At 41.3% G+C, this 26,565-nt stretch overlaps 49 non-coding genes across 49 annotated transcripts; all 49 read right to left on the bottom strand.

Annotated features, from left to right (window-relative positions):
• Positions 1-47: 47 nt before the first annotated feature.
• On the bottom strand, positions 48-129 carry TRNAL-AAG (transfer RNA leucine (anticodon AAG)). Its single transcript has one exon. It is a non-coding gene; the product is annotated as a tRNA-Leu (tRNA).
• Positions 130-574: 445 nt separating this feature from the next.
• TRNAL-UAG (transfer RNA leucine (anticodon UAG)) lies at positions 575-656 on the bottom strand. Its single transcript has one exon. It is a non-coding gene; the product is annotated as a tRNA-Leu (tRNA).
• A 485-nt stretch (positions 657-1,141) lies between these two features.
• TRNAL-AAG (transfer RNA leucine (anticodon AAG)) lies at positions 1,142-1,223 on the bottom strand. Its single transcript has one exon. It is a non-coding gene; the product is annotated as a tRNA-Leu (tRNA).
• Positions 1,224-1,668: 445 nt separating this feature from the next.
• Positions 1,669-1,750, bottom strand: TRNAL-UAG (transfer RNA leucine (anticodon UAG)). The gene has a single exon. It is a non-coding gene; the product is annotated as a tRNA-Leu (tRNA).
• Positions 1,751-2,235: 485 nt separating this feature from the next.
• Positions 2,236-2,317, bottom strand: TRNAL-AAG (transfer RNA leucine (anticodon AAG)). Its single transcript has one exon. It is a non-coding gene; the product is annotated as a tRNA-Leu (tRNA).
• A 445-nt stretch (positions 2,318-2,762) lies between these two features.
• Positions 2,763-2,844, bottom strand: TRNAL-UAG (transfer RNA leucine (anticodon UAG)). Its single transcript has one exon. It is a non-coding gene; the product is annotated as a tRNA-Leu (tRNA).
• Positions 2,845-3,329: 485 nt separating this feature from the next.
• On the bottom strand, positions 3,330-3,411 carry TRNAL-AAG (transfer RNA leucine (anticodon AAG)). The gene has a single exon. It is a non-coding gene; the product is annotated as a tRNA-Leu (tRNA).
• Positions 3,412-3,856: 445 nt separating this feature from the next.
• Positions 3,857-3,938, bottom strand: TRNAL-UAG (transfer RNA leucine (anticodon UAG)). The gene has a single exon. It is a non-coding gene; the product is annotated as a tRNA-Leu (tRNA).
• Positions 3,939-4,423: 485 nt separating this feature from the next.
• Positions 4,424-4,505, bottom strand: TRNAL-AAG (transfer RNA leucine (anticodon AAG)). The gene has a single exon. It is a non-coding gene; the product is annotated as a tRNA-Leu (tRNA).
• A 445-nt stretch (positions 4,506-4,950) lies between these two features.
• TRNAL-UAG (transfer RNA leucine (anticodon UAG)) lies at positions 4,951-5,032 on the bottom strand. The gene has a single exon. It is a non-coding gene; the product is annotated as a tRNA-Leu (tRNA).
• A 485-nt stretch (positions 5,033-5,517) lies between these two features.
• Positions 5,518-5,599, bottom strand: TRNAL-AAG (transfer RNA leucine (anticodon AAG)). The gene has a single exon. It is a non-coding gene; the product is annotated as a tRNA-Leu (tRNA).
• Positions 5,600-6,044: 445 nt separating this feature from the next.
• On the bottom strand, positions 6,045-6,126 carry TRNAL-UAG (transfer RNA leucine (anticodon UAG)). Its single transcript has one exon. It is a non-coding gene; the product is annotated as a tRNA-Leu (tRNA).
• Positions 6,127-6,611: 485 nt separating this feature from the next.
• Positions 6,612-6,693, bottom strand: TRNAL-AAG (transfer RNA leucine (anticodon AAG)). Its single transcript has one exon. It is a non-coding gene; the product is annotated as a tRNA-Leu (tRNA).
• A 445-nt stretch (positions 6,694-7,138) lies between these two features.
• TRNAL-UAG (transfer RNA leucine (anticodon UAG)) lies at positions 7,139-7,220 on the bottom strand. The gene has a single exon. It is a non-coding gene; the product is annotated as a tRNA-Leu (tRNA).
• A 485-nt stretch (positions 7,221-7,705) lies between these two features.
• On the bottom strand, positions 7,706-7,787 carry TRNAL-AAG (transfer RNA leucine (anticodon AAG)). Its single transcript has one exon. It is a non-coding gene; the product is annotated as a tRNA-Leu (tRNA).
• Positions 7,788-8,232: 445 nt separating this feature from the next.
• On the bottom strand, positions 8,233-8,314 carry TRNAL-UAG (transfer RNA leucine (anticodon UAG)). The gene has a single exon. It is a non-coding gene; the product is annotated as a tRNA-Leu (tRNA).
• Positions 8,315-8,799: 485 nt separating this feature from the next.
• TRNAL-AAG (transfer RNA leucine (anticodon AAG)) lies at positions 8,800-8,881 on the bottom strand. The gene has a single exon. It is a non-coding gene; the product is annotated as a tRNA-Leu (tRNA).
• A 445-nt stretch (positions 8,882-9,326) lies between these two features.
• On the bottom strand, positions 9,327-9,408 carry TRNAL-UAG (transfer RNA leucine (anticodon UAG)). Its single transcript has one exon. It is a non-coding gene; the product is annotated as a tRNA-Leu (tRNA).
• Positions 9,409-9,893: 485 nt separating this feature from the next.
• TRNAL-AAG (transfer RNA leucine (anticodon AAG)) lies at positions 9,894-9,975 on the bottom strand. The gene has a single exon. It is a non-coding gene; the product is annotated as a tRNA-Leu (tRNA).
• Positions 9,976-10,420: 445 nt separating this feature from the next.
• TRNAL-UAG (transfer RNA leucine (anticodon UAG)) lies at positions 10,421-10,502 on the bottom strand. Its single transcript has one exon. It is a non-coding gene; the product is annotated as a tRNA-Leu (tRNA).
• Positions 10,503-10,987: 485 nt separating this feature from the next.
• On the bottom strand, positions 10,988-11,069 carry TRNAL-AAG (transfer RNA leucine (anticodon AAG)). The gene has a single exon. It is a non-coding gene; the product is annotated as a tRNA-Leu (tRNA).
• Positions 11,070-11,514: 445 nt separating this feature from the next.
• Positions 11,515-11,596, bottom strand: TRNAL-UAG (transfer RNA leucine (anticodon UAG)). The gene has a single exon. It is a non-coding gene; the product is annotated as a tRNA-Leu (tRNA).
• A 485-nt stretch (positions 11,597-12,081) lies between these two features.
• TRNAL-AAG (transfer RNA leucine (anticodon AAG)) lies at positions 12,082-12,163 on the bottom strand. Its single transcript has one exon. It is a non-coding gene; the product is annotated as a tRNA-Leu (tRNA).
• Positions 12,164-12,608: 445 nt separating this feature from the next.
• Positions 12,609-12,690, bottom strand: TRNAL-UAG (transfer RNA leucine (anticodon UAG)). The gene has a single exon. It is a non-coding gene; the product is annotated as a tRNA-Leu (tRNA).
• Positions 12,691-13,175: 485 nt separating this feature from the next.
• TRNAL-AAG (transfer RNA leucine (anticodon AAG)) lies at positions 13,176-13,257 on the bottom strand. The gene has a single exon. It is a non-coding gene; the product is annotated as a tRNA-Leu (tRNA).
• Positions 13,258-13,702: 445 nt separating this feature from the next.
• On the bottom strand, positions 13,703-13,784 carry TRNAL-UAG (transfer RNA leucine (anticodon UAG)). Its single transcript has one exon. It is a non-coding gene; the product is annotated as a tRNA-Leu (tRNA).
• A 485-nt stretch (positions 13,785-14,269) lies between these two features.
• TRNAL-AAG (transfer RNA leucine (anticodon AAG)) lies at positions 14,270-14,351 on the bottom strand. Its single transcript has one exon. It is a non-coding gene; the product is annotated as a tRNA-Leu (tRNA).
• A 445-nt stretch (positions 14,352-14,796) lies between these two features.
• TRNAL-UAG (transfer RNA leucine (anticodon UAG)) lies at positions 14,797-14,878 on the bottom strand. Its single transcript has one exon. It is a non-coding gene; the product is annotated as a tRNA-Leu (tRNA).
• Positions 14,879-15,363: 485 nt separating this feature from the next.
• Positions 15,364-15,445, bottom strand: TRNAL-AAG (transfer RNA leucine (anticodon AAG)). Its single transcript has one exon. It is a non-coding gene; the product is annotated as a tRNA-Leu (tRNA).
• A 445-nt stretch (positions 15,446-15,890) lies between these two features.
• Positions 15,891-15,972, bottom strand: TRNAL-UAG (transfer RNA leucine (anticodon UAG)). Its single transcript has one exon. It is a non-coding gene; the product is annotated as a tRNA-Leu (tRNA).
• A 485-nt stretch (positions 15,973-16,457) lies between these two features.
• TRNAL-AAG (transfer RNA leucine (anticodon AAG)) lies at positions 16,458-16,539 on the bottom strand. Its single transcript has one exon. It is a non-coding gene; the product is annotated as a tRNA-Leu (tRNA).
• A 445-nt stretch (positions 16,540-16,984) lies between these two features.
• TRNAL-UAG (transfer RNA leucine (anticodon UAG)) lies at positions 16,985-17,066 on the bottom strand. The gene has a single exon. It is a non-coding gene; the product is annotated as a tRNA-Leu (tRNA).
• A 485-nt stretch (positions 17,067-17,551) lies between these two features.
• On the bottom strand, positions 17,552-17,633 carry TRNAL-AAG (transfer RNA leucine (anticodon AAG)). Its single transcript has one exon. It is a non-coding gene; the product is annotated as a tRNA-Leu (tRNA).
• A 445-nt stretch (positions 17,634-18,078) lies between these two features.
• On the bottom strand, positions 18,079-18,160 carry TRNAL-UAG (transfer RNA leucine (anticodon UAG)). The gene has a single exon. It is a non-coding gene; the product is annotated as a tRNA-Leu (tRNA).
• Positions 18,161-18,645: 485 nt separating this feature from the next.
• Positions 18,646-18,727, bottom strand: TRNAL-AAG (transfer RNA leucine (anticodon AAG)). Its single transcript has one exon. It is a non-coding gene; the product is annotated as a tRNA-Leu (tRNA).
• A 445-nt stretch (positions 18,728-19,172) lies between these two features.
• On the bottom strand, positions 19,173-19,254 carry TRNAL-UAG (transfer RNA leucine (anticodon UAG)). The gene has a single exon. It is a non-coding gene; the product is annotated as a tRNA-Leu (tRNA).
• Positions 19,255-19,739: 485 nt separating this feature from the next.
• TRNAL-AAG (transfer RNA leucine (anticodon AAG)) lies at positions 19,740-19,821 on the bottom strand. The gene has a single exon. It is a non-coding gene; the product is annotated as a tRNA-Leu (tRNA).
• Positions 19,822-20,266: 445 nt separating this feature from the next.
• On the bottom strand, positions 20,267-20,348 carry TRNAL-UAG (transfer RNA leucine (anticodon UAG)). Its single transcript has one exon. It is a non-coding gene; the product is annotated as a tRNA-Leu (tRNA).
• A 485-nt stretch (positions 20,349-20,833) lies between these two features.
• Positions 20,834-20,915, bottom strand: TRNAL-AAG (transfer RNA leucine (anticodon AAG)). The gene has a single exon. It is a non-coding gene; the product is annotated as a tRNA-Leu (tRNA).
• A 445-nt stretch (positions 20,916-21,360) lies between these two features.
• TRNAL-UAG (transfer RNA leucine (anticodon UAG)) lies at positions 21,361-21,442 on the bottom strand. Its single transcript has one exon. It is a non-coding gene; the product is annotated as a tRNA-Leu (tRNA).
• Positions 21,443-21,927: 485 nt separating this feature from the next.
• TRNAL-AAG (transfer RNA leucine (anticodon AAG)) lies at positions 21,928-22,009 on the bottom strand. The gene has a single exon. It is a non-coding gene; the product is annotated as a tRNA-Leu (tRNA).
• Positions 22,010-22,454: 445 nt separating this feature from the next.
• Positions 22,455-22,536, bottom strand: TRNAL-UAG (transfer RNA leucine (anticodon UAG)). Its single transcript has one exon. It is a non-coding gene; the product is annotated as a tRNA-Leu (tRNA).
• A 445-nt stretch (positions 22,537-22,981) lies between these two features.
• On the bottom strand, positions 22,982-23,063 carry TRNAL-UAG (transfer RNA leucine (anticodon UAG)). The gene has a single exon. It is a non-coding gene; the product is annotated as a tRNA-Leu (tRNA).
• A 485-nt stretch (positions 23,064-23,548) lies between these two features.
• TRNAL-AAG (transfer RNA leucine (anticodon AAG)) lies at positions 23,549-23,630 on the bottom strand. The gene has a single exon. It is a non-coding gene; the product is annotated as a tRNA-Leu (tRNA).
• Positions 23,631-24,075: 445 nt separating this feature from the next.
• On the bottom strand, positions 24,076-24,157 carry TRNAL-UAG (transfer RNA leucine (anticodon UAG)). The gene has a single exon. It is a non-coding gene; the product is annotated as a tRNA-Leu (tRNA).
• Positions 24,158-24,642: 485 nt separating this feature from the next.
• TRNAL-AAG (transfer RNA leucine (anticodon AAG)) lies at positions 24,643-24,724 on the bottom strand. The gene has a single exon. It is a non-coding gene; the product is annotated as a tRNA-Leu (tRNA).
• Positions 24,725-25,169: 445 nt separating this feature from the next.
• TRNAL-UAG (transfer RNA leucine (anticodon UAG)) lies at positions 25,170-25,251 on the bottom strand. Its single transcript has one exon. It is a non-coding gene; the product is annotated as a tRNA-Leu (tRNA).
• A 485-nt stretch (positions 25,252-25,736) lies between these two features.
• On the bottom strand, positions 25,737-25,818 carry TRNAL-AAG (transfer RNA leucine (anticodon AAG)). Its single transcript has one exon. It is a non-coding gene; the product is annotated as a tRNA-Leu (tRNA).
• A 445-nt stretch (positions 25,819-26,263) lies between these two features.
• TRNAL-UAG (transfer RNA leucine (anticodon UAG)) lies at positions 26,264-26,345 on the bottom strand. Its single transcript has one exon. It is a non-coding gene; the product is annotated as a tRNA-Leu (tRNA).
• Positions 26,346-26,565: the final 220 nt, after the last annotated feature.

The raw sequence follows: 26,565 nt of genomic DNA, 5'->3' as shown, positions 1-26,565 counted from the left end.
ATCTACTATTAAATTCGACTTTTCATGAACTTCCTGACTGCAAAAGCTGGCAGCAGTGGGATTTGAACCCACGCCTCCAAAGAGACTGGAGCCTTAATCCAGCGCCTTAGACCGCTCGGCCATGCTACCTGGATGACAGCCGTGTCAACTTCCTTGGAGTAAGGCAAGTATAGCTGATTTCATTTTAAAGTAGTGTATGTGTGGTAATGGGCATATCACTCTCCAAAAAGACAAAGCAATAATTCTGAGAATTGTCTTTTCCTAAACATCAAAATATACAAGTATCATATGAAAAGATTAAAGGATAAGCTCAGTAAAAAGTAAGCAAATCATTACGCTACATGAGATAAGAATTTGAAAACCTCCGAGGTAGTAAGAGTGGCACCAGCGGGATTCAAACCCACACACCCAAAGAGACTGCAACCTTAAACCAGCACATCTAGACCCCACGAACCATGTTGCTGCAAATGCTTCCTCGATTCCATACTGACACAGTCAAGGTATTTCTGAAAACTCACTGATTTACCTAATTTGCTAATCGTCACAAGATTGTTCTTTGCCCAACACTAAAAGCTGGCAGCAGTGGGATTTGAACCCACGCCTCCAAAGAGACTGGAGCCTAAATCCAGCGCCTTAGACCGCTCGGCCATGCTACCTGGGTGAAAAGCGATAAAATGTCCTTGGAGTAAGGGAAGTATAGCTGATTTTATTTTAAAGTAGTGTATGTGTGCTAACGGGCATATCTCTCTCCAACAGGACAAAGCAATAATTCTGAGAATTGTCTTTTCCTAAACATCAAAATGTACAAGTATCATATGAAAAGATTAAAGGATAAGCTCATTTAAAAGTAAGCAAATCATTAAGCTACATGAGATAAGAATTTGAAAACCTCAGAGGTAGTGGAGGTGGCAGCAGAGGGATTCAAGCCCACACACCCAAAGAGACTGCAGCCTTAATCCAGCACATCTAGACTCCATGACCATGACACTGCAAATGCTTGCTCCATTAAATAGCAAAACTGTTCAGGTATTTCTGAAAACTCACTGATTTACCTAATTTGATCATCATCACAAGATTGTTCTTTGCACAACCCAATCTACTATTAAATTCGACTTTTCATGAACTTCCTGACTGCAAAAGCTGGCAGCAGTGGGATTTGAACCCACGCCTCCAAAGAGACTGGAGCCTTAATCCAGCGCCTTAGACCGCTCGGCCATGCTACCTGGATGACAGCCGTGTCAACTTCCTTGGAGTAAGGCAAGTATAGCTGATTTCATTTTAAAGTAGTGTATGTGTGGTAATGGGCATATCACTCTCCAAAAAGACAAAGCAATAATTCTGAGAATTGTCTTTTCCTAAACATCAAAATATACAAGTATCATATGAAAAGATTAAAGGATAAGCTCAGTAAAAAGTAAGCAAATCATTACGCTACATGAGATAAGAATTTGAAAACCTCCGAGGTAGTAAGAGTGGCACCAGCGGGATTCAAACCCACACACCCAAAGAGACTGCAACCTTAAACCAGCACATCTAGACCCCACGAACCATGTTGCTGCAAATGCTTCCTCGATTCCATACTGACACAGTCCAGGTATTTCTGAAAACTCACTGATTTACCTAATTTGCTAATCGTCACAAGATTGTTCTTTGCCCAACACTAAAAGCTGGCAGCAGTGGGATTTGAACCCACGCCTCCAAAGAGACTGGAGCCTAAATCCAGCGCCTTAGACCGCTCGGCCATGCTACCTGGGTGAAAAGCGATAAAATGTCCTTGGAGTAAGGGAAGTATAGCTGATTTTATTTTAAAGTAGTGTATGTGTGCTAACGGGCATATCTCTCTCCAACAGGACAAAGCAATAATTCTGAGAATTGTCTTTTCCTAAACATCAAAATGTACAAGTATCATATGAAAAGATTAAAGGATAAGCTCATTTAAAAGTAAGCAAATCATTAAGCTACATGAGATAAGAATTTGAAAACCTCAGAGGTAGTGGAGGTGGCAGCAGAGGGATTCAAGCCCACACACCCAAAGAGACTGCAGCCTTAATCCAGCACATCTAGACTCCACGACCATGACACTGCAAATGCTTGCTCCATTAAATAGCAAAACTGTTCAGGTATTTCTGAAAACTCACTGATTTACCTAATTTGATCATCATCACAAGATTGTTCTTTGCACAACCCAATCTACTATTAAATTCGACTTTTCATGAACTTCCTGACTGCAAAAGCTGGCAGCAGTGGGATTTGAACCCACGCCTCCAAAGAGACTGGAGCCTTAATCCAGCGCCTTAGACCGCTCGGCCATGCTACCTGGATGACAGCCGTGTCAACTTCCTTGGAGTAAGGCAAGTATAGCTGATTTCATTTTAAAGTAGTGTATGTGTGGTAATGGGCATATCACTCTCCAAAAAGACAAAGCAATAATTCTGAGAATTGTCTTTTCCTAAACATCAAAATATACAAGTATCATATGAAAAGATTAAAGGATAAGCTCAGTAAAAAGTAAGCAAATCATTACGCTACATGAGATAAGAATTTGAAAACCTCCGAGGTAGTAAGAGTGGCACCAGCGGGATTCAAACCCACACACCCAAAGAGACTGCAACCTTAAACCAGCACATCTAGACCCCACGAACCATGTTGCTGCAAATGCTTCCTCGATTCCATACTGACACAGTCCAGGTATTTCTGAAAACTCACTGATTTACCTAATTTGCTAATCGTCACAAGATTGTTCTTTGCCCAACACTAAAAGCTGGCAGCAGTGGGATTTGAACCCACGCCTCCAAAGAGACTGGAGCCTAAATCCAGCGCCTTAGACCGCTCGGCCATGCTACCTGGGTGAAAAGCGATAAAATGTCCTTGGAGTAAGGGAAGTATAGCTGATTTTATTTTAAAGTAGTGTATGTGTGCTAACGGGCATATCTCTCTCCAACAGGACAAAGCAATAATTCTGAGAATTGTCTTTTCCTAAACATCAAAATGTACAAGTATCATATGAAAAGATTAAAGGATAAGCTCATTTAAAAGTAAGCAAATCATTAAGCTACATGAGATAAGAATTTGAAAACCTCAGAGGTAGTGGAGGTGGCAGCAGAGGGATTCAAGCCCACACACCCAAAGAGACTGCAGCCTTAATCCAGCACATCTAGACTCCACGACCATGACACTGCAAATGCTTGCTCCATTAAATAGCAAAACTGTTCAGGTATTTCTGAAAGCTCACTGATTTACCTAATTTGATCATCATCACAAGATTGTTCTTTGCACAACCCAATCTACTATTAAATTCGACTTTTCATGAACTTCCTGACTGCAAAAGCTGGCAGCAGTGGGATTTGAACCCACGCCTCCAAAGAGACTGGAGCCTTAATCCAGCGCCTTAGACCGCTCGGCCATGCTACCTGGATGACAGCCGTGTCAACTTCCTTGGAGTAAGGCAAGTATAGCTGATTTCATTTTAAAGTAGTGTATGTGTGGTAATGGGCATATCACTCTCCAAAAAGACAAAGCAATAATTCTGAGAATTGTCTTTTCCTAAACATCACAATATACAAGTATCATATGAAAAGATTAAAGGATAAGCTCAGTAAAAAGTAAGCAAATCATTACGCTACATGAGATAAGAATTTGAAAACCTCCGAGGTAGTAAGAGTGGCACCAGCGGGATTCAAACCCACACACCCAAAGAGACTGCAACCTTAAACCAGCACATCTAGACCCCACGAACCATGTTGCTGCAAATGCTTCCTCGATTCCATACTGACACAGTCCAGGTATTTCTGAAAACTCACTGATTTACCTAATTTGCTAATCGTCACAAGATTGTTCTTTGCCCAACACTAAAAGCTGGCAGCAGTGGGATTTGAACCCACGCCTCCAAAGAGACTGGAGCCTAAATCCAGCGCCTTAGACCGCTCGGCCATGCTACCTGGGTGAAAAGCGATAAAATGTCCTTGGAGTAAGGGAAGTATAGCTGATTTTATTTTAAAGTAGTGTATGTGTGCTAACGGGCATATCTCTCTCCAACAGGACAAAGCAATAATTCTGAGAATTGTCTTTTCCTAAACATCAAAATGTACAAGTATCATATGAAAAGATTAAAGGATAAGCTCATTTAAAAGTAAGCAAATCATTAAGCTACATGAGATAAGAATTTGAAAACCTCAGAGGTAGTGGAGGTGGCAGCAGAGGGATTCAAGCCCACACACCCAAAGAGACTGCAGCCTTAATCCAGCACATCTAGACTCCACGACCATGACACTGCAAATGCTTGCTCCATTAAATAGCAAAACTGTTCAGGTATTTCTGAAAACTCACTGATTTACCTAATTTGATCATCATCACAAGATTGTTCTTTGCACAACCCAATCTACTATTAAATTCGACTTTTCATGAACTTCCTGACTGCAAAAGCTGGCAGCAGTGGGATTTGAACCCACGCCTCCAAAGAGACTGGAGCCTTAATCCAGCGCCTTAGACCGCTCGGCCATGCTACCTGGATGACAGCCGTGTCAACTTCCTTGGAGTAAGGCAAGTATAGCTGATTTCATTTTAAAGTAGTGTATGTGTGGTAATGGGCATATCACTCTCCAAAAAGACAAAGCAATAATTCTGAGAATTGTCTTTTCCTAAACATCAAAATATACAAGTATCATATGAAAAGATTAAAGGATAAGCTCAGTAAAAAGTAAGCAAATCATTACGCTACATGAGATAAGAATTTGAAAACCTCCGAGGTAGTAAGAGTGGCACCAGCGGGATTCAAACCCACACACCCAAAGAGACTGCAACCTTAAACCAGCACATCTAGACCCCACGAACCATGTTGCTGCAAATGCTTCCTCGATTCCATACTGACACAGTCCAGGTATTTCTGAAAACTCACTGATTTACCTAATTTGCTAATCGTCACAAGATTGTTCTTTGCCCAACACTAAAAGCTGGCAGCAGTGGGATTTGAACCCACGCCTCCAAAGAGACTGGAGCCTAAATCCAGCGCCTTAGACCGCTCGGCCATGCTACCTGGGTGAAAAGCGATAAAATGTCCTTGGAGTAAGGGAAGTATAGCTGATTTTATTTTAAAGTAGTGTATGTGTGCTAACGGGCATATCTCTCTCCAACAGGACAAAGCAATAATTCTGAGAATTGTCTTTTCCTAAACATCAAAATGTACAAGTATCATATGAAAAGATTAAAGGATAAGCTCATTTAAAAGTAAGCAAATCATTAAGCTACATGAGATAAGAATTTGAAAACCTCAGAGGTAGTGGAGGTGGCAGCAGAGGGATTCAAGCCCACACACCCAAAGAGACTGCAGCCTTAATCCAGCACATCTAGACTCCACGACCATGACACTGCAAATGCTTGCTCCATTAAATAGCAAAACTGTTCAGGTATTTCTGAAAACTCACTGATTTACCTAATTTGATCATCATCACAAGATTGTTCTTTGCACAACCCAATCTACTATTAAATTCGACTTTTCATGAACTTCCTGACTGCAAAAGCTGGCAGCAGTGGGATTTGAACCCACGCCTCCAAAGAGACTGGAGCCTTAATCCAGCGCCTTAGACCGCTCGGCCATGCTACCTGGATGACAGCCGTGTCAACTTCCTTGGAGTAAGGCAAGTATAGCTGATTTCATTTTAAAGTAGTGTATGTGTGGTAATGGGCATATCACTCTCCAAAAAGACAAAGCAATAATTCTGAGAATTGTCTTTTCCTAAACATCAAAATATACAAGTATCATATGAAAAGATTAAAGGATAAGCTCAGTAAAAAGTAAGCAAATCATTACGCTACATGAGATAAGAATTTGAAAACCTCCGAGGTAGTAAGAGTGGCACCAGCGGGATTCAAACCCACACACCCAAAGAGACTGCAACCTTAAACCAGCACATCTAGACCCCACGAACCATGTTGCTGCAAATGCTTCCTCGATTCCATACTGACACAGTCCAGGTATTTCTGAAAACTCACTGATTTACCTAATTTGCTAATCGTCACAAGATTGTTCTTTGCCCAACACTAAAAGCTGGCAGCAGTGGGATTTGAACCCACGCCTCCAAAGAGACTGGAGCCTAAATCCAGCGCCTTAGACCGCTCGGCCATGCTACCTGGGTGAAAAGCGATAAAATGTCCTTGGAGTAAGGGAAGTATAGCTGATTTTATTTTAAAGTAGTGTATGTGTGCTAACGGGCATATCTCTCTCCAACAGGACAAAGCAATAATTCTGAGAATTGTCTTTTCCTAAACATCAAAATGTACAAGTATCATATGAAAAGATTAAAGGATAAGCTCATTTAAAAGTAAGCAAATCATTAAGCTACATGAGATAAGAATTTGAAAACCTCAGAGGTAGTGGAGGTGGCAGCAGAGGGATTCAAGCCCACACACCCAAAGAGACTGCAGCCTTAATCCAGCACATCTAGACTCCACGACCATGACACTGCAAATGCTTGCTCCATTAAATAGCAAAACTGTTCAGGTATTTCTGAAAACTCACTGATTTACCTAATTTGATCATCATCACAAGATTGTTCTTTGCACAACCCAATCTACTATTAAATTCGACTTTTCATGAACTTCCTGACTGCAAAAGCTGGCAGCAGTGGGATTTGAACCCACGCCTCCAAAGAGACTGGAGCCTTAATCCAGCGCCTTAGACCGCTCGGCCATGCTACCTGGATGACAGCCGTGTCAACTTCCTTGGAGTAAGGCAAGTATAGCTGATTTCATTTTAAAGTAGTGTATGTGTGGTAATGGGCATATCACTCTCCAAAAAGACAAAGCAATAATTCTGAGAATTGTCTTTTCCTAAACATCAAAATATACAAGTATCATATGAAAAGATTAAAGGATAAGCTCAGTAAAAAGTAAGCAAATCATTACGCTACATGAGATAAGAAATTGAAAACCTCCGAGGTAGTAAGAGTGGCACCAGCGGGATTCAAACCCACACACCCAAAGAGACTGCAACCTTAAACCAGCACATCTAGACCCCACGAACCATGTTGCTGCAAATGCTTCCTCGATTCCATACTGACACAGTCCAGGTATTTCTGAAAACTCACTGATTTACCTAATTTGCTAATCGTCACAAGATTGTTCTTTGCCCAACACTAAAAGCTGGCAGCAGTGGGATTTGAACCCACGCCTCCAAAGAGACTGGAGCCTAAATCCAGCGCCTTAGACCGCTCGGCCATGCTACCTGGGTGAAAAGCGATAAAATGTCCTTGGAGTAAGGGAAGTATAGCTGATTTTATTTTAAAGTAGTGTATGTGTGCTAACGGGCATATCTCTCTCCAACAGGACAAAGCAATAATTCTGAGAATTGTCTTTTCCTAAACATCAAAATGTACAAGTATCATATGAAAAGATTAAAGGATAAGCTCATTTAAAAGTAAGCAAATCATTAAGCTACATGAGATAAGAATTTGAAAACCTCAGAGGTAGTGGAGGTGGCAGCAGAGGGATTCAAGCCCACACACCCAAAGAGACTGCAGCCTTAATCCAGCACATCTAGACTCCACGACCATGACACTGCAAATGCTTGCTCCATTAAATAGCAAAACTGTTCAGGTATTTCTGAAAACTCACTGATTTACCTAATTTGATCATCATCACAAGATTGTTCTTTGCACAACCCAATCTACTATTAAATTCGACTTTTCATGAACTTCCTGACTGCAAAAGCTGGCAGCAGTGGGATTTGAACCCACGCCTCCAAAGAGACTGGAGCCTTAATCCAGCGCCTTAGACCGCTCGGCCATGCTACCTGGATGACAGCCGTGTCAACTTCCTTGGAGTAAGGCAAGTATAGCTGATTTCATTTTAAAGTAGTGTATGTGTGGTAATGGGCATATCACTCTCCAAAAAGACAAAGCAATAATTCTGAGAATTGTCTTTTCCTAAACATCAAAATATACAAGTATCATATGAAAAGATTAAAGGATAAGCTCAGTAAAAAGTAAGCAAATCATTACGCTACATGAGATAAGAATTTGAAAACCTCCGAGGTAGTAAGAGTGGCACCAGCGGGATTCAAACCCACACACCCAAAGAGACTGCAACCTTAAACCAGCACATCTAGACCCCACGAACCATGTTGCTGCAAATGCTTCCTCGATTCCATACTGACACAGTCCAGGTATTTCTGAAAACTCACTGATTTACCTAATTTGCTAATCGTCACAAGATTGTTCTTTGCCCAACACTAAAAGCTGGCAGCAGTGGGATTTGAACCCACGCCTCCAAAGAGACTGGAGCCTAAATCCAGCGCCTTAGACCGCTCGGCCATGCTACCTGGGTGAAAAGCGATAAAATGTCCTTGGAGTAAGGGAAGTATAGCTGATTTTATTTTAAAGTAGTGTATGTGTGCTAACGGGCATATCTCTCTCCAACAGGACAAAGCAATAATTCTGAGAATTGTCTTTTCCTAAACATCAAAATGTACAAGTATCATATGAAAAGATTAAAGGATAAGCTCATTTAAAAGTAAGCAAATCATTAAGCTACATGAGATAAGAATTTGAAAACCTCAGAGGTAGTGGAGGTGGCAGCAGAGGGATTCAAGCCCACACACCCAAAGAGACTGCAGCCTTAATCCAGCACATCTAGACTCCACGACCATGACACTGCAAATGCTTGCTCCATTAAATAGCAAAACTGTTCAGGTATTTCTGAAAACTCACTGATTTACCTAATTTGATCATCATCACAAGATTGTTCTTTGCACAACCCAATCTACTATTAAATTCGACTTTTCATGAACTTCCTGACTGCAAAAGCTGGCAGCAGTGGGATTTGAACCCACGCCTCCAAAGAGACTGGAGCCTTAATCCAGCGCCTTAGACCGCTCGGCCATGCTACCTGGATGACAGCCGTGTCAACTTCCTTGGAGTAAGGCAAGTATAGCTGATTTCATTTTAAAGTAGTGTATGTGTGGTAATGGGCATATCACTCTCCAAAAAGACAAAGCAATAATTCTGAGAATTGTCTTTTCCTAAACATCAAAATATACAAGTATCATATGAAAAGATTAAAGGATAAGCTCAGTAAAAAGTAAGCAAATCATTACGCTACATGAGATAAGAATTTGAAAACCTCCGAGGTAGTAAGAGTGGCACCAGCGGGATTCAAACCCACACACCCAAAGAGACTGCAACCTTAAACCAGCACATCTAGACCCCACGAACCATGTTGCTGCAAATGCTTCCTCGATTCCATACTGACACAGTCAAGGTATTTCTGAAAACTCACTGATTTACCTAATTTGCTAATCGTCACAAGATTGTTCTTTGCCCAACACTAAAAGCTGGCAGCAGTGGGATTTGAACCCACGCCTCCAAAGAGACTGGAGCCTAAATCCAGCGCCTTAGACCGCTCGGCCATGCTACCTGGGTGAAAAGCGATAAAATGTCCTTGGAGTAAGGGAAGTATAGCTGATTTTATTTTAAAGTAGTGTATGTGTGCTAACGGGCATATCTCTCTCCAACAGGACAAAGCAATAATTCTGAGAATTGTCTTTTCCTAAACATCAAAATGTACAAGTATCATATGAAAAGATTAAAGGATAAGCTCATTTAAAAGTAAGCAAATCATTAAGCTACATGAGATAAGAATTTGAAAACCTCAGAGGTAGTGGAGGTGGCAGCAGAGGGATTCAAGCCCACACACCCAAAGAGACTGCAGCCTTAATCCAGCACATCTAGACTCCACGACCATGACACTGCAAATGCTTGCTCCATTAAATAGCAAAACTGTTCAGGTATTTCTGAAAACTCACTGATTTACCTAATTTGATCATCATCACAAGATTGTTCTTTGCACAACCCAATCTACTATTAAATTCGACTTTTCATGAACTTCCTGACTGCAAAAGCTGGCAGCAGTGGGATTTGAACCCACGCCTCCAAAGAGACTGGAGCCTTAATCCAGCGCCTTAGACCGCTCGGCCATGCTACCTGGATGACAGCCGTGTCAACTTCCTTGGAGTAAGGCAAGTATAGCTGATTTCATTTTAAAGTAGTGTATGTGTGGTAATGGGCATATCACTCTCCAAAAAGACAAAGCAATAATTCTGAGAATTGTCTTTTCCTAAACATCAAAATATACAAGTATCATATGAAAAGATTAAAGGATAAGCTCAGTAAAAAGTAAGCAAATCATTACGCTACATGAGATAAGAATTTGAAAACCTCCGAGGTAGTAAGAGTGGCACCAGCGGGATTCAAACCCACACACCCAAAGAGACTGCAACCTTAAACCAGCACATCTAGACCCCACGAACCATGTTGCTGCAAATGCTTCCTCGATTCCATACTGACACAGTCCAGGTATTTCTGAAAACTCACTGATTTACCTAATTTGCTAATCGTCACAAGATTGTTCTTTGCCCAACACTAAAAGCTGGCAGCAGTGGGATTTGAACCCACGCCTCCAAAGAGACTGGAGCCTAAATCCAGCGCCTTAGACCGCTCGGCCATGCTACCTGGGTGAAAAGCGATAAAATGTCCTTGGAGTAAGGGAAGTATAGCTGATTTTATTTTAAAGTAGTGTATGTGTGCTAACGGGCATATCTCTCTCCAACAGGACAAAGCAATAATTCTGAGAATTGTCTTTTCCTAAACATCAAAATGTACAAGTATCATATGAAAAGATTAAAGGATAAGCTCATTTAAAAGTAAGCAAATCATTAAGCTACATGAGATAAGAATTTGAAAACCTCAGAGGTAGTGGAGGTGGCAGCAGAGGGATTCAAGCCCACACACCCAAAGAGACTGCAGCCTTAATCCAGCACATCTAGACTCCACGACCATGACACTGCAAATGCTTGCTCCATTAAATAGCAAAACTGTTCAGGTATTTCTGAAAACTCACTGATTTACCTAATTTGATCATCATCACAAGATTGTTCTTTGCACAACCCAATCTACTATTAAATTCGACTTTTCATGAACTTCCTGACTGCAAAAGCTGGCAGCAGTGGGATTTGAACCCACGCCTCCAAAGAGACTGGAGCCTTAATCCAGCGCCTTAGACCGCTCGGCCATGCTACCTGGATGACAGCCGTGTCAACTTCCTTGGAGTAAGGCAAGTATAGCTGATTTCATTTTAAAGTAGTGTATGTGTGGTAATGGGCATATCACTCTCCAAAAAGACAAAGCAATAATTCTGAGAATTGTCTTTTCCTAAACATCAAAATATACAAGTATCATATGAAAAGATTAAAGGATAAGCTCAGTAAAAAGTAAGCAAATCATTACGCTACATGAGATAAGAATTTGAAAACCTCCGAGGTAGTAAGAGTGGCACCAGCGGGATTCAAACCCACACACCCAAAGAGACTGCAACCTTAAACCAGCACATCTAGACCCCACGAACCATGTTGCTGCAAATGCTTCCTCGATTCCATACTGACACAGTCAAGGTATTTCTGAAAACTCACTGATTTACCTAATTTGCTAATCGTCACAAGATTGTTCTTTGCCCAACACTAAAAGCTGGCAGCAGTGGGATTTGAACCCACGCCTCCAAAGAGACTGGAGCCTAAATCCAGCGCCTTAGACCGCTCGGCCATGCTACCTGGGTGAAAAGCGATAAAATGTCCTTGGAGTAAGGGAAGTATAGCTGATTTTATTTTAAAGTAGTGTATGTGTGCTAACGGGCATATCTCTCTCCAACAGGACAAAGCAATAATTCTGAGAATTGTCTTTTCCTAAACATCAAAATGTACAAGTATCATATGAAAAGATTAAAGGATAAGCTCATTTAAAAGTAAGCAAATCATTAAGCTACATGAGATAAGAATTTGAAAACCTCAGAGGTAGTGGAGGTGGCAGCAGAGGGATTCAAGCCCACACACCCAAAGAGACTGCAGCCTTAATCCAGCACATCTAGACTCCACGACCATGACACTGCAAATGCTTGCTCCATTAAATAGCAAAACTGTTCAGGTATTTCTGAAAACTCACTGATTTACCTAATTTGATCATCATCACAAGATTGTTCTTTGCACAACCCAATCTACTATTAAATTCGACTTTTCATGAACTTCCTGACTGCAAAAGCTGGCAGCAGTGGGATTTGAACCCACGCCTCCAAAGAGACTGGAGCCTTAATCCAGCGCCTTAGACCGCTCGGCCATGCTACCTGGATGACAGCCGTGTCAACTTCCTTGGAGTAAGGCAAGTATAGCTGATTTCATTTTAAAGTAGTGTATGTGTGGTAATGGGCATATCACTCTCCAAAAAGACAAAGCAATAATTCTGAGAATTGTCTTTTCCTAAACATCAAAATATACAAGTATCATATGAAAAGATTAAAGGATAAGCTCAGTAAAAAGTAAGCAAATCATTACGCTACATGAGATAAGAATTTGAAAACCTCCGAGGTAGTAAGAGTGGCACCAGCGGGATTCAAACCCACACACCCAAAGAGACTGCAACCTTAAACCAGCACATCTAGACCCCACGAACCATGTTGCTGCAAATGCTTCCTCGATTCCATACTGACACAGTCCAGGTATTTCTGAAAACTCACTGATTTACCTAATTTGCTAATCGTCACAAGATTGTTCTTTGCCCAACACTAAAAGCTGGCAGCAGTGGGATTTGAACCCACGCCTCCAAAGAGACTGGAGCCTAAATCCAGCGCCTTAGACCGCTCGGCCATGCTACCTGGGTGAAAAGCGATAAAATGTCCTTGGAGTAAGGGAAGTATAGCTGATTTTATTTTAAAGTAGTGTATGTGTGCTAACGGGCATATCTCTCTCCAACAGGACAAAGCAATAATTCTGAGAATTGTCTTTTCCTAAACATCAAAATGTACAAGTATCATATGAAAAGATTAAAGGATAAGCTCATTTAAAAGTAAGCAAATCATTAAGCTACATGAGATAAGAATTTGAAAACCTCAGAGGTAGTGGAGGTGGCAGCAGAGGGATTCAAGCCCACACACCCAAAGAGACTGCAGCCTTAATCCAGCACATCTAGACTCCACGACCATGACACTGCAAATGCTTGCTCCATTAAATAGCAAAACTGTTCAGGTATTTCTGAAAACTCACTGATTTACCTAATTTGATCATCATCACAAGATTGTTCTTTGCACAACCCAATCTACTATTAAATTCGACTTTTCATGAACTTCCTGACTGCAAAAGCTGGCAGCAGTGGGATTTGAACCCACGCCTCCAAAGAGACTGGAGCCTTAATCCAGCGCCTTAGACCGCTCGGCCATGCTACCTGGATGACAGCCGTGTCAACTTCCTTGGAGTAAGGCAAGTATAGCTGATTTCATTTTAAAGTAGTGTATGTGTGGTAATGGGCATATCACTCTCCAAAAAGACAAAGCAATAATTCTGAGAATTGTCTTTTCCTAAACATCAAAATATACAAGTATCATATGAAAAGATTAAAGGATAAGCTCAGTAAAAAGTAAGCAAATCATTACGCTACATGAGATAAGAATTTGAAAACCTCCGAGGTAGTAAGAGTGGCACCAGCGGGATTCAAACCCACACACCCAAAGAGACTGCAACCTTAAACCAGCACATCTAGACCCCACGAACCATGTTGCTGCAAATGCTTCCTCGATTCCATACTGACACAGTCCAGGTATTTCTGAAAACTCACTGATTTACCTAATTTGCTAATCGTCACAAGATTGTTCTTTGCCCAACACTAAAAGCTGGCAGCAGTGGGATTTGAACCCACGCCTCCAAAGAGACTGGAGCCTAAATCCAGCGCCTTAGACCGCTCGGCCATGCTACCTGGGTGAAAAGCTATAAAATGTCCTTGGAGTAAGGGAAGTATAGCTGATTTTATTTTAAAGTAGTGTATGTGTGCTAACGGGCATATCTCTCTCCAACAGGACAAAGCAATAATTCTGAGAATTGTCTTTTCCTAAACATCAAAATGTACAAGTATCATATGAAAAGATTAAAGGATAAGCTCATTTAAAAGTAAGCAAATCATTAAGCTACATGAGATAAGAATTTGAAAACCTCAGAGGTAGTGGAGGTGGCAGCAGAGGGATTCAAGCCCACACACCCAAAGAGACTGCAGCCTTAATCCAGCACATCTAGACTCCACGACCATGACACTGCAAATGCTTGCTCCATTAAATAGCAAAACTGTTCAGGTATTTCTGAAAACTCACTGATTTACCTAATTTGATCATCATCACAAGATTGTTCTTTGCACAACCCAATCTACTATTAAATTCGACTTTTCATGAACTTCCTGACTGCAAAAGCTGGCAGCAGTGGGATTTGAACCCACGCCTCCAAAGAGACTGGAGCCTTAATCCAGCGCCTTAGACCGCTCGGCCATGCTACCTGGATGACAGCCGTGTCAACTTCCTTGGAGTAAGGCAAGTATAGCTGATTTCATTTTAAAGTAGTGTATGTGTGGTAATGGGCATATCACTCTCCAAAAAGACAAAGCAATAATTCTGAGAATTGTCTTTTCCTAAACATCAAAATATACAAGTATCATATGAAAAGATTAAAGGATAAGCTCAGTAAAAAGTAAGCAAATCATTACGCTACATGAGATAAGAATTTGAAAACCTCCGAGGTAGTAAGAGTGGCACCAGCGGGATTCAAACCCACACACCCAAAGAGACTGCAACCTTAAACCAGCACATCTAGACCCCACGAACCATGTTGCTGCAAATGCTTCCTCGATTCCATACTGACACAGTCCAGGTATTTCTGAAAACTCACTGATTTACCTAATTTGCTAATCGTCACAAGATTGTTCTTTGCCCAACACTAAAAGCTGGCAGCAGTGGGATTTGAACCCACGCCTCCAAAGAGACTGGAGCCTAAATCCAGCGCCTTAGACCGCTCGGCCATGCTACCTGGGTGAAAAGCGATAAAATGTCCTTGGAGTAAGGGAAGTATAGCTGATTTTATTTTAAAGTAGTGTATGTGTGCTAACGGGCATATCTCTCTCCAACAGGACAAAGCAATAATTCTGAGAATTGTCTTTTCCTAAACATCAAAATGTACAAGTATCATATGAAAAGATTAAAGGATAAGCTCATTTAAAAGTAAGCAAATCATTAAGCTACATGAGATAAGAATTTGAAAACCTCAGAGGTAGTGGAGGTGGCAGCAGAGGGATTCAAGCCCACACACCCAAAGAGACTGCAGCCTTAATCCAGCACATCTAGACTCCACGACCATGACACTGCAAATGCTTGCTCCATTAAATAGCAAAACTGTTCAGGTATTTCTGAAAACTCACTGATTTACCTAATTTGATCATCATCACAAGATTGTTCTTTGCACAACCCAATCTACTATTAAATTCGACTTTTCATGAACTTCCTGACTGCAAAAGCTGGCAGCAGTGGGATTTGAACCCACGCCTCCAAAGAGACTGGAGCCTTAATCCAGCGCCTTAGACCGCTCGGCCATGCTACCTGGATGACAGCCGTGTCAACTTCCTTGGAGTAAGGCAAGTATAGCTGATTTCATTTTAAAGTAGTGTATGTGTGGTAATGGGCATATCACTCTCCAAAAAGACAAAGCAATAATTCTGAGAATTGTCTTTTCCTAAACATCAAAATATACAAGTATCATATGAAAAGATTAAAGGATAAGCTCAGTAAAAAGTAAGCAAATCATTACGCTACATGAGATAAGAATTTGAAAACCTCCGAGGTAGTAAGAGTGGCACCAGCGGGATTCAAACCCACACACCCAAAGAGACTGCAACCTTAAACCAGCACATCTAGACCCCACGAACCATGTTGCTGCAAATGCTTCCTCGATTCCATACTGACACAGTCCAGGTATTTCTGAAAACTCACTGATTTACCTAATTTGCTAATCGTCACAAGATTGTTCTTTGCCCAACACTAAAAGCTGGCAGCAGTGGGATTTGAACCCACGCCTCCAAAGAGACTGGAGCCTAAATCCAGCGCCTTAGACCGCTCGGCCATGCTACCTGGGTGAAAAGCGATAAAATGTCCTTGGAGTAAGGGAAGTATAGCTGATTTTATTTTAAAGTAGTGTATGTGTGCTAACGGGCATATCTCTCTCCAACAGGACAAAGCAATAATTCTGAGAATTGTCTTTTCCTAAACATCAAAATGTACAAGTATCATATGAAAAGATTAAAGGATAAGCTCATTTAAAAGTAAGCAAATCATTAAGCTACATGAGATAAGAATTTGAAAACCTCAGAGGTAGTGGAGGTGGCAGCAGAGGGATTCAAGCCCACACACCCAAAGAGACTGCAGCCTTAATCCAGCACATCTAGACTCCACGACCATGACACTGCAAATGCTTGCTCCATTAAATAGCAAAACTGTTCAGGTATTTCTGAAAACTCACTGATTTACCTAATTTGATCATCATCACAAGATTGTTCTTTGCACAACCCAATCTACTATTAAATTCGACTTTTCATGAACTTCCTGACTGCAAAAGCTGGCAGCAGTGGGATTTGAACCCACGCCTCCAAAGAGACTGGAGCCTTAATCCAGCGCCTTAGACCGCTCGGCCATGCTACCTGGATGACAGCCGTGTCAACTTCCTTGGAGTAAGGCAAGTATAGCTGATTTCATTTTAAAGTAGTGTATGTGTGGTAATGGGCATATCACTCTCCAAAAAGACAAAGCAATAATTCTGAGAATTGTCTTTTCCTAAACATCAAAATATACAAGTATCATATGAAAAGATTAAAGGATAAGCTCAGTAAAAAGTAAGCAAATCATTACGCTACATGAGATAAGAATTTGAAAACCTCCGAGGTAGTAAGAGTGGCACCAGCGGGATTCAAACCCACACACCCAAAGAGACTGCAACCTTAAACCAGCACATCTAGACCCCACGAACCATGTTGCTGCAAATGCTTCCTCGATTCCATACTGACACAGTCCAGGTATTTCTGAAAACTCACTGATTTACCTAATTTGCTAATCGTCACAAGATTGTTCTTTGCCCAACACTAAAAGCTGGCAGCAGTGGGATTTGAACCCACGCCTCCAAAGAGACTGGAGCCTAAATCCAGCGCCTTAGACCGCTCGGCCATGCTACCTGGGTGAAAAGCGATAAAATGTCCTTGGAGTAAGGGAAGTATAGCTGATTTTATTTTAAAGTAGTGTATGTGTGCTAACGGGCATATCTCTCTCCAACAGGACAAAGCAATAATTCTGAGAATTGTCTTTTCCTAAACATCAAAATGTACAAGTATCATATGAAAAGATTAAAGGATAAGCTCATTTAAAAGTAAGCAAATCATTAAGCTACATGAGATAAGAATTTGAAAACCTCAGAGGTAGTGGAGGTGGCAGCAGAGGGATTCAAGCCCACACACCCAAAGAGACTGCAGCCTTAATCCAGCACATCTAGACTCCACGACCATGACACTGCAAATGCTTGCTCCATTAAATAGCAAAACTGTTCAGGTATTTCTGAAAACTCACTGATTTACCTAATTTGATCATCATCACAAGATTGTTCTTTGCACAACCCAATCTACTATTAAATTCGACTTTTCATGAACTTCCTGACTGCAAAAGCTGGCAGCAGTGGGATTTGAACCCACGCCTCCAAAGAGACTGGAGCCTTAATCCAGCGCCTTAGACCGCTCGGCCATGCTACCTGGATGACAGCCGTGTCAACTTCCTTGGAGTAAGGCAAGTATAGCTGATTTCATTTTAAAGTAGTGTATGTGTGGTAATGGGCATATCACTCTCCAAAAAGACAAAGCAATAATTCTGAGAATTGTCTTTTCCTAAACATCAAAATATACAAGTATCATATGAAAAGATTAAAGGATAAGCTCAGTAAAAAGTAAGCAAATCATTACGCTACATGAGATAAGAAATTGAAAACCTCCGAGGTAGTAAGAGTGGCACCAGCGGGATTCAAACCCACACACCCAAAGAGACTGCAACCTTAAACCAGCACATCTAGACCCCACGAACCATGTTGCTGCAAATGCTTCCTCGATTCCATACTGACACAGTCCAGGTATTTCTGAAAACTCACTGATTTACCTAATTTGCTAATCGTCACAAGATTGTTCTTTGCCCAACACTAAAAGCTGGCAGCAGTGGGATTTGAACCCACGCCTCCAAAGAGACTGGAGCCTAAATCCAGCGCCTTAGACCGCTCGGCCATGCTACCTGGGTGAAAAGCGATAAAATGTCCTTGGAGTAAGGGAAGTATAGCTGATTTTATTTTAAAGTAGTGTATGTGTGCTAACGGGCATATCTCTCTCCAACAGGACAAAGCAATAATTCTGAGAATTGTCTTTTCCTAAACATCAAAATGTACAAGTATCATATGAAAAGATTAAAGGATAAGCTCATTTAAAAGTAAGCAAATCATTAAGCTACATGAGATAAGAATTTGAAAACCTCAGAGGTAGTGGAGGTGGCAGCAGAGGGATTCAAGCCCACACACCCAAAGAGACTGCAGCCTTAATCCAGCACATCTAGACTCCACGACCATGACACTGCAAATGCTTGCTCCATTAAATAGCAAAACTGTTCAGGTATTTCTGAAAACTCACTGATTTACCTAATTTGATCATCATCACAAGATTGTTCTTTGCACAACCCAATCTACTATTAAATTCGACTTTTCATGAACTTCCTGACTGCAAAAGCTGGCAGCAGTGGGATTTGAACCCACGCCTCCAAAGAGACTGGAGCCTTAATCCAGCGCCTTAGACCGCTCGGCCATGCTACCTGGATGACAGCCGTGTCAACTTCCTTGGAGTAAGGCAAGTATAGCTGATTTCATTTTAAAGTAGTGTATGTGTGGTAATGGGCATATCACTCTCCAAAAAGACAAAGCAATAATTCTGAGAATTGTCTTTTCCTAAACATCAAAATATACAAGTATCATATGAAAAGATTAAAGGATAAGCTCAGTAAAAAGTAAGCAAATCATTACGCTACATGAGATAAGAATTTGAAAACCTCCGAGGTAGTAAGAGTGGCACCAGCGGGATTCAAACCCACACACCCAAAGAGACTGCAACCTTAAACCAGCACATCTAGACCCCACGAACCATGTTGCTGCAAATGCTTCCTCGATTCCATACTGACACAGTCCAGGTATTTCTGAAAACTCACTGATTTACCTAATTTGCTAATCGTCACAAGATTGTTCTTTGCCCAACACTAAAAGCTGGCAGCAGTGGGATTTGAACCCACGCCTCCAAAGAGACTGGAGCCTAAATCCAGCGCCTTAGACCGCTCGGCCATGCTACCTGGGTGAAAAGCGATAAAATGTCCTTGGAGTAAGGGAAGTATAGCTGATTTTATTTTAAAGTAGTGTATGTGTGCTAACGGGCATATCTCTCTCCAACAGGACAAAGCAATAATTCTGAGAATTGTCTTTTCCTAAACATCAAAATGTACAAGTATCATATGAAAAGATTAAAGGATAAGCTCATTTAAAAGTAAGCAAATCATTAAGCTACATGAGATAAGAATTTGAAAACCTCAGAGGTAGTGGAGGTGGCAGCAGAGGGATTCAAGCCCACACACCCAAAGAGACTGCAGCCTTAATCCAGCACATCTAGACTCCACGACCATGACACTGCAAATGCTTGCTCCATTAAATAGCAAAACTGTTCAGGTATTTCTGAAAACTCACTGATTTACCTAATTTGATCATCATCACAAGATTGTTCTTTGCACAACCCAATCTACTATTAAATTCGACTTTTCATGAACTTCCTGACTGCAAAAGCTGGCAGCAGTGGGATTTGAACCCACGCCTCCAAAGAGACTGGAGCCTTAATCCAGCGCCTTAGACCGCTCGGCCATGCTACCTGGATGACAGCCGTGTCAACTTCCTTGGAGTAAGGCAAGTATAGCTGATTTCATTTTAAAGTAGTGTATGTGTGGTAATGGGCATATCACTCTCCAAAAAGACAAAGCAATAATTCTGAGAATTGTCTTTTCCTAAACATCAAAATATACAAGTATCATATGAAAAGATTAAAGGATAAGCTCAGTAAAAAGTAAGCAAATCATTACGCTACATGAGATAAGAATTTGAAAACCTCCGAGGTAGTAAGAGTGGCACCAGCGGGATTCAAACCCACACACCCAAAGAGACTGCAACCTTAAACCAGCACATCTAGACCCCACGAACCATGTTGCTGCAAATGCTTCCTCGATTCCATACTGACACAGTCCAGGTATTTCTGAAAACTCACTGATTTACCTAATTTGCTAATCGTCACAAGATTGTTCTTTGCCCAACACTAAAAGCTGGCAGCAGTGGGATTTGAACCCACGCCTCCAAAGAGACTGGAGCCTAAATCCAGCGCCTTAGACCGCTCGGCCATGCTACCTGGGTGAAAAGCGATAAAATGTCCTTGGAGTAAGGGAAGTATAGCTGATTTTATTTTAAAGTAGTGTATGTGTGCTAACGGGCATATCTCTCTCCAACAGGACAAAGCAATAATTCTGAGAATTGTCTTTTCCTAAACATCAAAATGTACAAGTATCATATGAAAAGATTAAAGGATAAGCTCATTTAAAAGTAAGCAAATCATTAAGCTACATGAGATAAGAATTTGAAAACCTCAGAGGTAGTGGAGGTGGCAGCAGAGGGATTCAAGCCCACACACCCAAAGAGACTGCAGCCTTAATCCAGCACATCTAGACTCCACGACCATGACACTGCAAATGCTTGCTCCATTAAATAGCAAAACTGTTCAGGTATTTCTGAAAACTCACTGATTTACCTAATTTGATCATCATCACAAGATTGTTCTTTGCACAACCCAATCTACTATTAAATTCGACTTTTCATGAACTTCCTGACTGCAAAAGCTGGCAGCAGTGGGATTTGAACCCACGCCTCCAAAGAGACTGGAGCCTTAATCCAGCGCCTTAGACCGCTCGGCCATGCTACCTGGATGACAGCCGTGTCAACTTCCTTGGAGTAAGGCAAGTATAGCTGATTTCATTTTAAAGTAGTGTATGTGTGGTAATGGGCATATCACTCTCCAAAAAGACAAAGCAATAATTCTGAGAATTGTCTTTTCCTAAACATCAAAATATACAAGTATCATATGAAAAGATTAAAGGATAAGCTCAGTAAAAAGTAAGCAAATCATTACGCTACATGAGATAAGAATTTGAAAACCTCCGAGGTAGTAAGAGTGGCACCAGCGGGATTCAAACCCACACACCCAAAGAGACTGCAACCTTAAACCAGCACATCTAGACCCCACGAACCATGTTGCTGCAAATGCTTCCTCGATTCCATACTGACACAGTCCAGGTATTTCTGAAAACTCACTGATTTACCTAATTTGCTAATCGTCACAAGATTGTTCTTTGCCCAACACTAAAAGCTGGCAGCAGTGGGATTTGAACCCACGCCTCCAAAGAGACTGGAGCCTAAATCCAGCGCCTTAGACCGCTCGGCCATGCTACCTGGGTGAAAAGCGATAAAATGTCCTTGGAGTAAGGGAAGTATAGCTGATTTTATTTTAAAGTAGTGTATGTGTGCTAACGGGCATATCTCTCTCCAACAGGACAAAGCAATAATTCTGAGAATTGTCTTTTCCTAAACATCAAAATGTACAAGTATCATATGAAAAGATTAAAGGATAAGCTCATTTAAAAGTAAGCAAATCATTAAGCTACATGAGATAAGAATTTGAAAACCTCAGAGGTAGTGGAGGTGGCAGCAGAGGGATTCAAGCCCACACACCCAAAGAGACTGCAGCCTTAATCCAGCACATCTAGACTCCACGACCATGACACTGCAAATGCTTGCTCCATTAAATAGCAAAACTGTTCAGGTATTTCTGAAAACTCACTGATTTACCTAATTTGATCATCATCACAAGATTGTTCTTTGCACAACCCAATCTACTATTAAATTCGACTTTTCATGAACTTCCTGACTGCAAAAGCTGGCAGCAGTGGGATTTGAACCCACGCCTCCAAAGAGACTGGAGCCTTAATCCAGCGCCTTAGACCGCTCGGCCATGCTACCTGGATGACAGCCGTGTCAACTTCCTTGGAGTAAGGCAAGTATAGCTGATTTCATTTTAAAGTAGTGTATGTGTGGTAATGGGCATATCACTCTCCAAAAAGACAAAGCAATAATTCTGAGAATTGTCTTTTCCTAAACATCAAAATATACAAGTATCATATGAAAAGATTAAAGGATAAGCTCAGTAAAAAGTAAGCAAATCATTACGCTACATGAGATAAGAATTTGAAAACCTCCGAGGTAGTAAGAGTGGCACCAGCGGGATTCAAACCCACACACCCAAAGAGACTGCAACCTTAAACCAGCACATCTAGACCCCACGAACCATGTTGCTGCAAATGCTTCCTCGATTCCATACTGACACAGTCAAGGTATTTCTGAAAACTCACTGATTTACCTAATTTGCTAATCGTCACAAGATTGTTCTTTGCCCAACACTAAAAGCTGGCAGCAGTGGGATTTGAACCCACGCCTCCAAAGAGACTGGAGCCTAAATCCAGCGCCTTAGACCGCTCGGCCATGCTACCTGGGTGAAAAGCGATAAAATGTCCTTGGAGTAAGGGAAGTATAGCTGATTTCATTTTAAAGTAGTGTATGTGTGGTAATGGGCATATCACTCTCCAAAAAGACAAAGCAATAATTCTGCGAATTGTCTTTTCCTAAACATCAAAATATACAAGTATCATATGAAAAGATTAAAGGATAAGCTCAGTAAAAAGTAAGCAAATCATTACGCTACATGAGATAAGAATTTGAAAACCTCCGAGGTAGTAAGAGTGGCACCAGCGGGATTCAAACCCACACACCCAAAGAGACTGCAACCTTAAACCAGCACATCTAGACCCCACGAACCATGTTGCTGCAAATGCTTCCTCGATTCCATACTGACACAGTCCAGGTATTTCTGAAAACTCACTGATTTACCTAATTTGCTAATCGTCACAAGATTGTTCTTTGCCCAACACTAAAAGCTGGCAGCAGTGGGATTTGAACCCACGCCTCCAAAGAGACTGGAGCCTAAATCCAGCGCCTTAGACCGCTCGGCCATGCTACCTGGGTGAAAAGCGATAAAATGTCCTTGGAGTAAGGGAAGTATAGCTGATTTTATTTTAAAGTAGTGTATGTGTGCTAACGGGCATATCTCTCTCCAACAGGACAAAGCAATAATTCTGAGAATTGTCTTTTCCTAAACATCAAAATGTACAAGTATCATATGAAAAGATTAAAGGATAAGCTCATTTAAAAGTAAGCAAATCATTAAGCTACATGAGATAAGAATTTGAAAACCTCAGAGGTAGTGGAGGTGGCAGCAGAGGGATTCAAGCCCACACACCCAAAGAGACTGCAGCCTTAATCCAGCACATCTAGACTCCACGACCATGACACTGCAAATGCTTGCTCCATTAAATAGCAAAACTGTTCAGGTATTTCTGAAAACTCACTGATTTACCTAATTTGATCATCATCACAAGATTGTTCTTTGCACAACCCAATCTACTATTAAATTCGACTTTTCATGAACTTCCTGACTGCAAAAGCTGGCAGCAGTGGGATTTGAACCCACGCCTCCAAAGAGACTGGAGCCTTAATCCAGCGCCTTAGACCGCTCGGCCATGCTACCTGGATGACAGCCGTGTCAACTTCCTTGGAGTAAGGCAAGTATAGCTGATTTCATTTTAAAGTAGTGTATGTGTGGTAATGGGCATATCACTCTCCAAAAAGACAAAGCAATAATTCTGAGAATTGTCTTTTCCTAAACATCAAAATATACAAGTATCATATGAAAAGATTAAAGGATAAGCTCAGTAAAAAGTAAGCAAATCATTACGCTACATGAGATAAGAATTTGAAAACCTCCGAGGTAGTAAGAGTGGCACCAGCGGGATTCAAACCCACACACCCAAAGAGACTGCAACCTTAAACCAGCACATCTAGACCCCACGAACCATGTTGCTGCAAATGCTTCCTCGATTCCATACTGACACAGTCCAGGTATTTCTGAAAACTCACTGATTTACCTAATTTGCTAATCGTCACAAGATTGTTCTTTGCCCAACACTAAAAGCTGGCAGCAGTGGGATTTGAACCCACGCCTCCAAAGAGACTGGAGCCTAAATCCAGCGCCTTAGACCGCTCGGCCATGCTACCTGGGTGAAAAGCGATAAAATGTCCTTGGAGTAAGGGAAGTATAGCTGATTTTATTTTAAAGTAGTGTATGTGTGCTAACGGGCATATCTCTCTCCAACAGGACAAAGCAATAATTCTGAGAATTGTCTTTTCCTAAACATCAAAATGTACAAGTATCATATGAAAAGATTAAAGGATAAGCTCATTTAAAAGTAAGCAAATCATTAAGCTACATGAGATAAGAATTTGAAAACCTCAGAGGTAGTGGAGGTGGCAGCAGAGGGATTCAAGCCCACACACCCAAAGAGACTGCAGCCTTAATCCAGCACATCTAGACTCCACGACCATGACACTGCAAATGCTTGCTCCATTAAATAGCAAAACTGTTCAGGTATTTCTGAAAACTCACTGATTTACCTAATTTGATCATCATCACAAGATTGTTCTTTGCACAACCCAATCTACTATTAAATTCGACTTTTCATGAACTTCCTGACTGCAAAAGCTGGCAGCAGTGGGATTTGAACCCACGCCTCCAAAGAGACTGGAGCCTTAATCCAGCGCCTTAGACCGCTCGGCCATGCTACCTGGATGACAGCCGTGTCAACTTCCTTGGAGTAAGGCAAGTATAGCTGATTTCATTTTAAAGTAGTGTATGTGTGGTAATGGGCATATCACTCTCCAAAAAGACAAAGCAATAATTCTGAGAATTGTCTTTTCCTAAACATCAAAATATACAAGTATCATATGAAAAGATTAAAGGATAAGCTCAGTAAAAAGTAAGCAAATCATTACGCTACATGAGATAAGAATTTGAAAACCTCCGAGGTAGTAAGAGTGGCACCAGCGGGATTCAAACCCACACACCCAAAGAGACTGCAACCTTAAACCAGCACATCTAGACCCCACGAACCATGTTGCTGCAAATGCTTCCTCGATTCCATACTGACACAGTCCAGGTATTTCTGAAAACTCACTGATTTACCTAATTTGCTAATCGTCACAAGATTGTTCTTTGCCCAACACTAAAAGCTGGCAGCAGTGGGATTTGAACCCACGCCTCCAAAGAGACTGGAGCCTAAATCCAGCGCCTTAGACCGCTCGGCCATGCTACCTGGGTGAAAAGCGATAAAATGTCCTTGGAGTAAGGGAAGTATAGCTGATTTTATTTTAAAGTAGTGTATGTGTGCTAACGGGCATATCTCTCTCCAACAGGACAAAGCAATAATTCTGAGAATTGTCTTTTCCTAAACATCAAAATGTACAAGTATCATATGAAAAGATTAAAGGATAAGCTCATTTAAAAGTAAGCAAATCATTAAGCTACATGAGATAAGAATTTGAAAACCTCAGAGGTAGTGGAGGTGGCAGCAGAGGGATTCAAGCCCACACACCCAAAGAGACTGCAGCCTTAATCCAGCACATCTAGACTCCACGACCATGACACTGCAAATGCTTGCTCCATTAAATAGCAAAACTGTTCAGGTATTTCTGAAAGCTCACTGATTTACCTAATTTGATCATCATCACAAGATTGTTCTTTGCACAACCCAATCTACTATTAAATTCGACTTTTCATGAACTTCCTGACTGCAAAAGCTGGCAGCAGTGGGATTTGAACCCACGCCTCCAAAGAGACTGGAGCCTTAATCCAGCGCCTTAGACCGCTCGGCCATGCTACCTGGATGACAGCCGTGTCAACTTCCTTGGAGTAAGGCAAGTATAGCTGATTTCATTTTAAAGTAGTGTATGTGTGGTAATGGGCATATCACTCTCCAAAAAGACAAAGCAATAATTCTGAGAATTGTCTTTTCCTAAACATCACAATATACAAGTATCATATGAAAAGATTAAAGGATAAGCTCAGTAAAAAGTAAGCAAATCATTACGCTACATGAGATAAGAATTTGAAAACCTCCGAGGTAGTAAGAGTGGCACCAGCGGGATTCAAACCCACACACCCAAAGAGACTGCAACCTTAAACCAGCACATCTAGACCCCACGAACCATGTTGCTGCAAATGCTTCCTCGATTCCATACTGACACAGTCCAGGTATTTCTGAAAACTCACTGATTTACCTAATTTGCTAATCGTCACAAGATTGTTCTTTGCCCAACACTAAAAGCTGGCAGCAGTGGGATTTGAACCCACGCCTCCAAAGAGACTGGAGCCTAAATCCAGCGCCTTAGACCGCTCGGCCATGCTACCTGGGTGAAAAGCGATAAAATGTCCTTGGAGTAAGGGAAGTATAGCTGATTTTATTTTAAAGTAGTGTATGTGTGCTAACGGGCATATCTCTCTCCAACAGGACAAAGCAATAATTCTGAGAATTGTCTTTTCCTAAACATCAAAATGTACAAGTATCATATGAAAAGATTAAAGGATAAGCTCATTTAAAAGTAAGCAAATCATTAAGCTACATGAGATA

This window comes from Anomaloglossus baeobatrachus, chromosome 5, assembly GCF_048569485.1.
Source record: "Anomaloglossus baeobatrachus isolate aAnoBae1 chromosome 5, aAnoBae1.hap1, whole genome shotgun sequence".
In the NCBI taxonomy this organism is placed as follows: domain Eukaryota; kingdom Metazoa; phylum Chordata; class Amphibia; order Anura; family Aromobatidae; genus Anomaloglossus; species Anomaloglossus baeobatrachus.
This window is presented reverse-complemented; position numbering and strand designations above follow the sequence as displayed.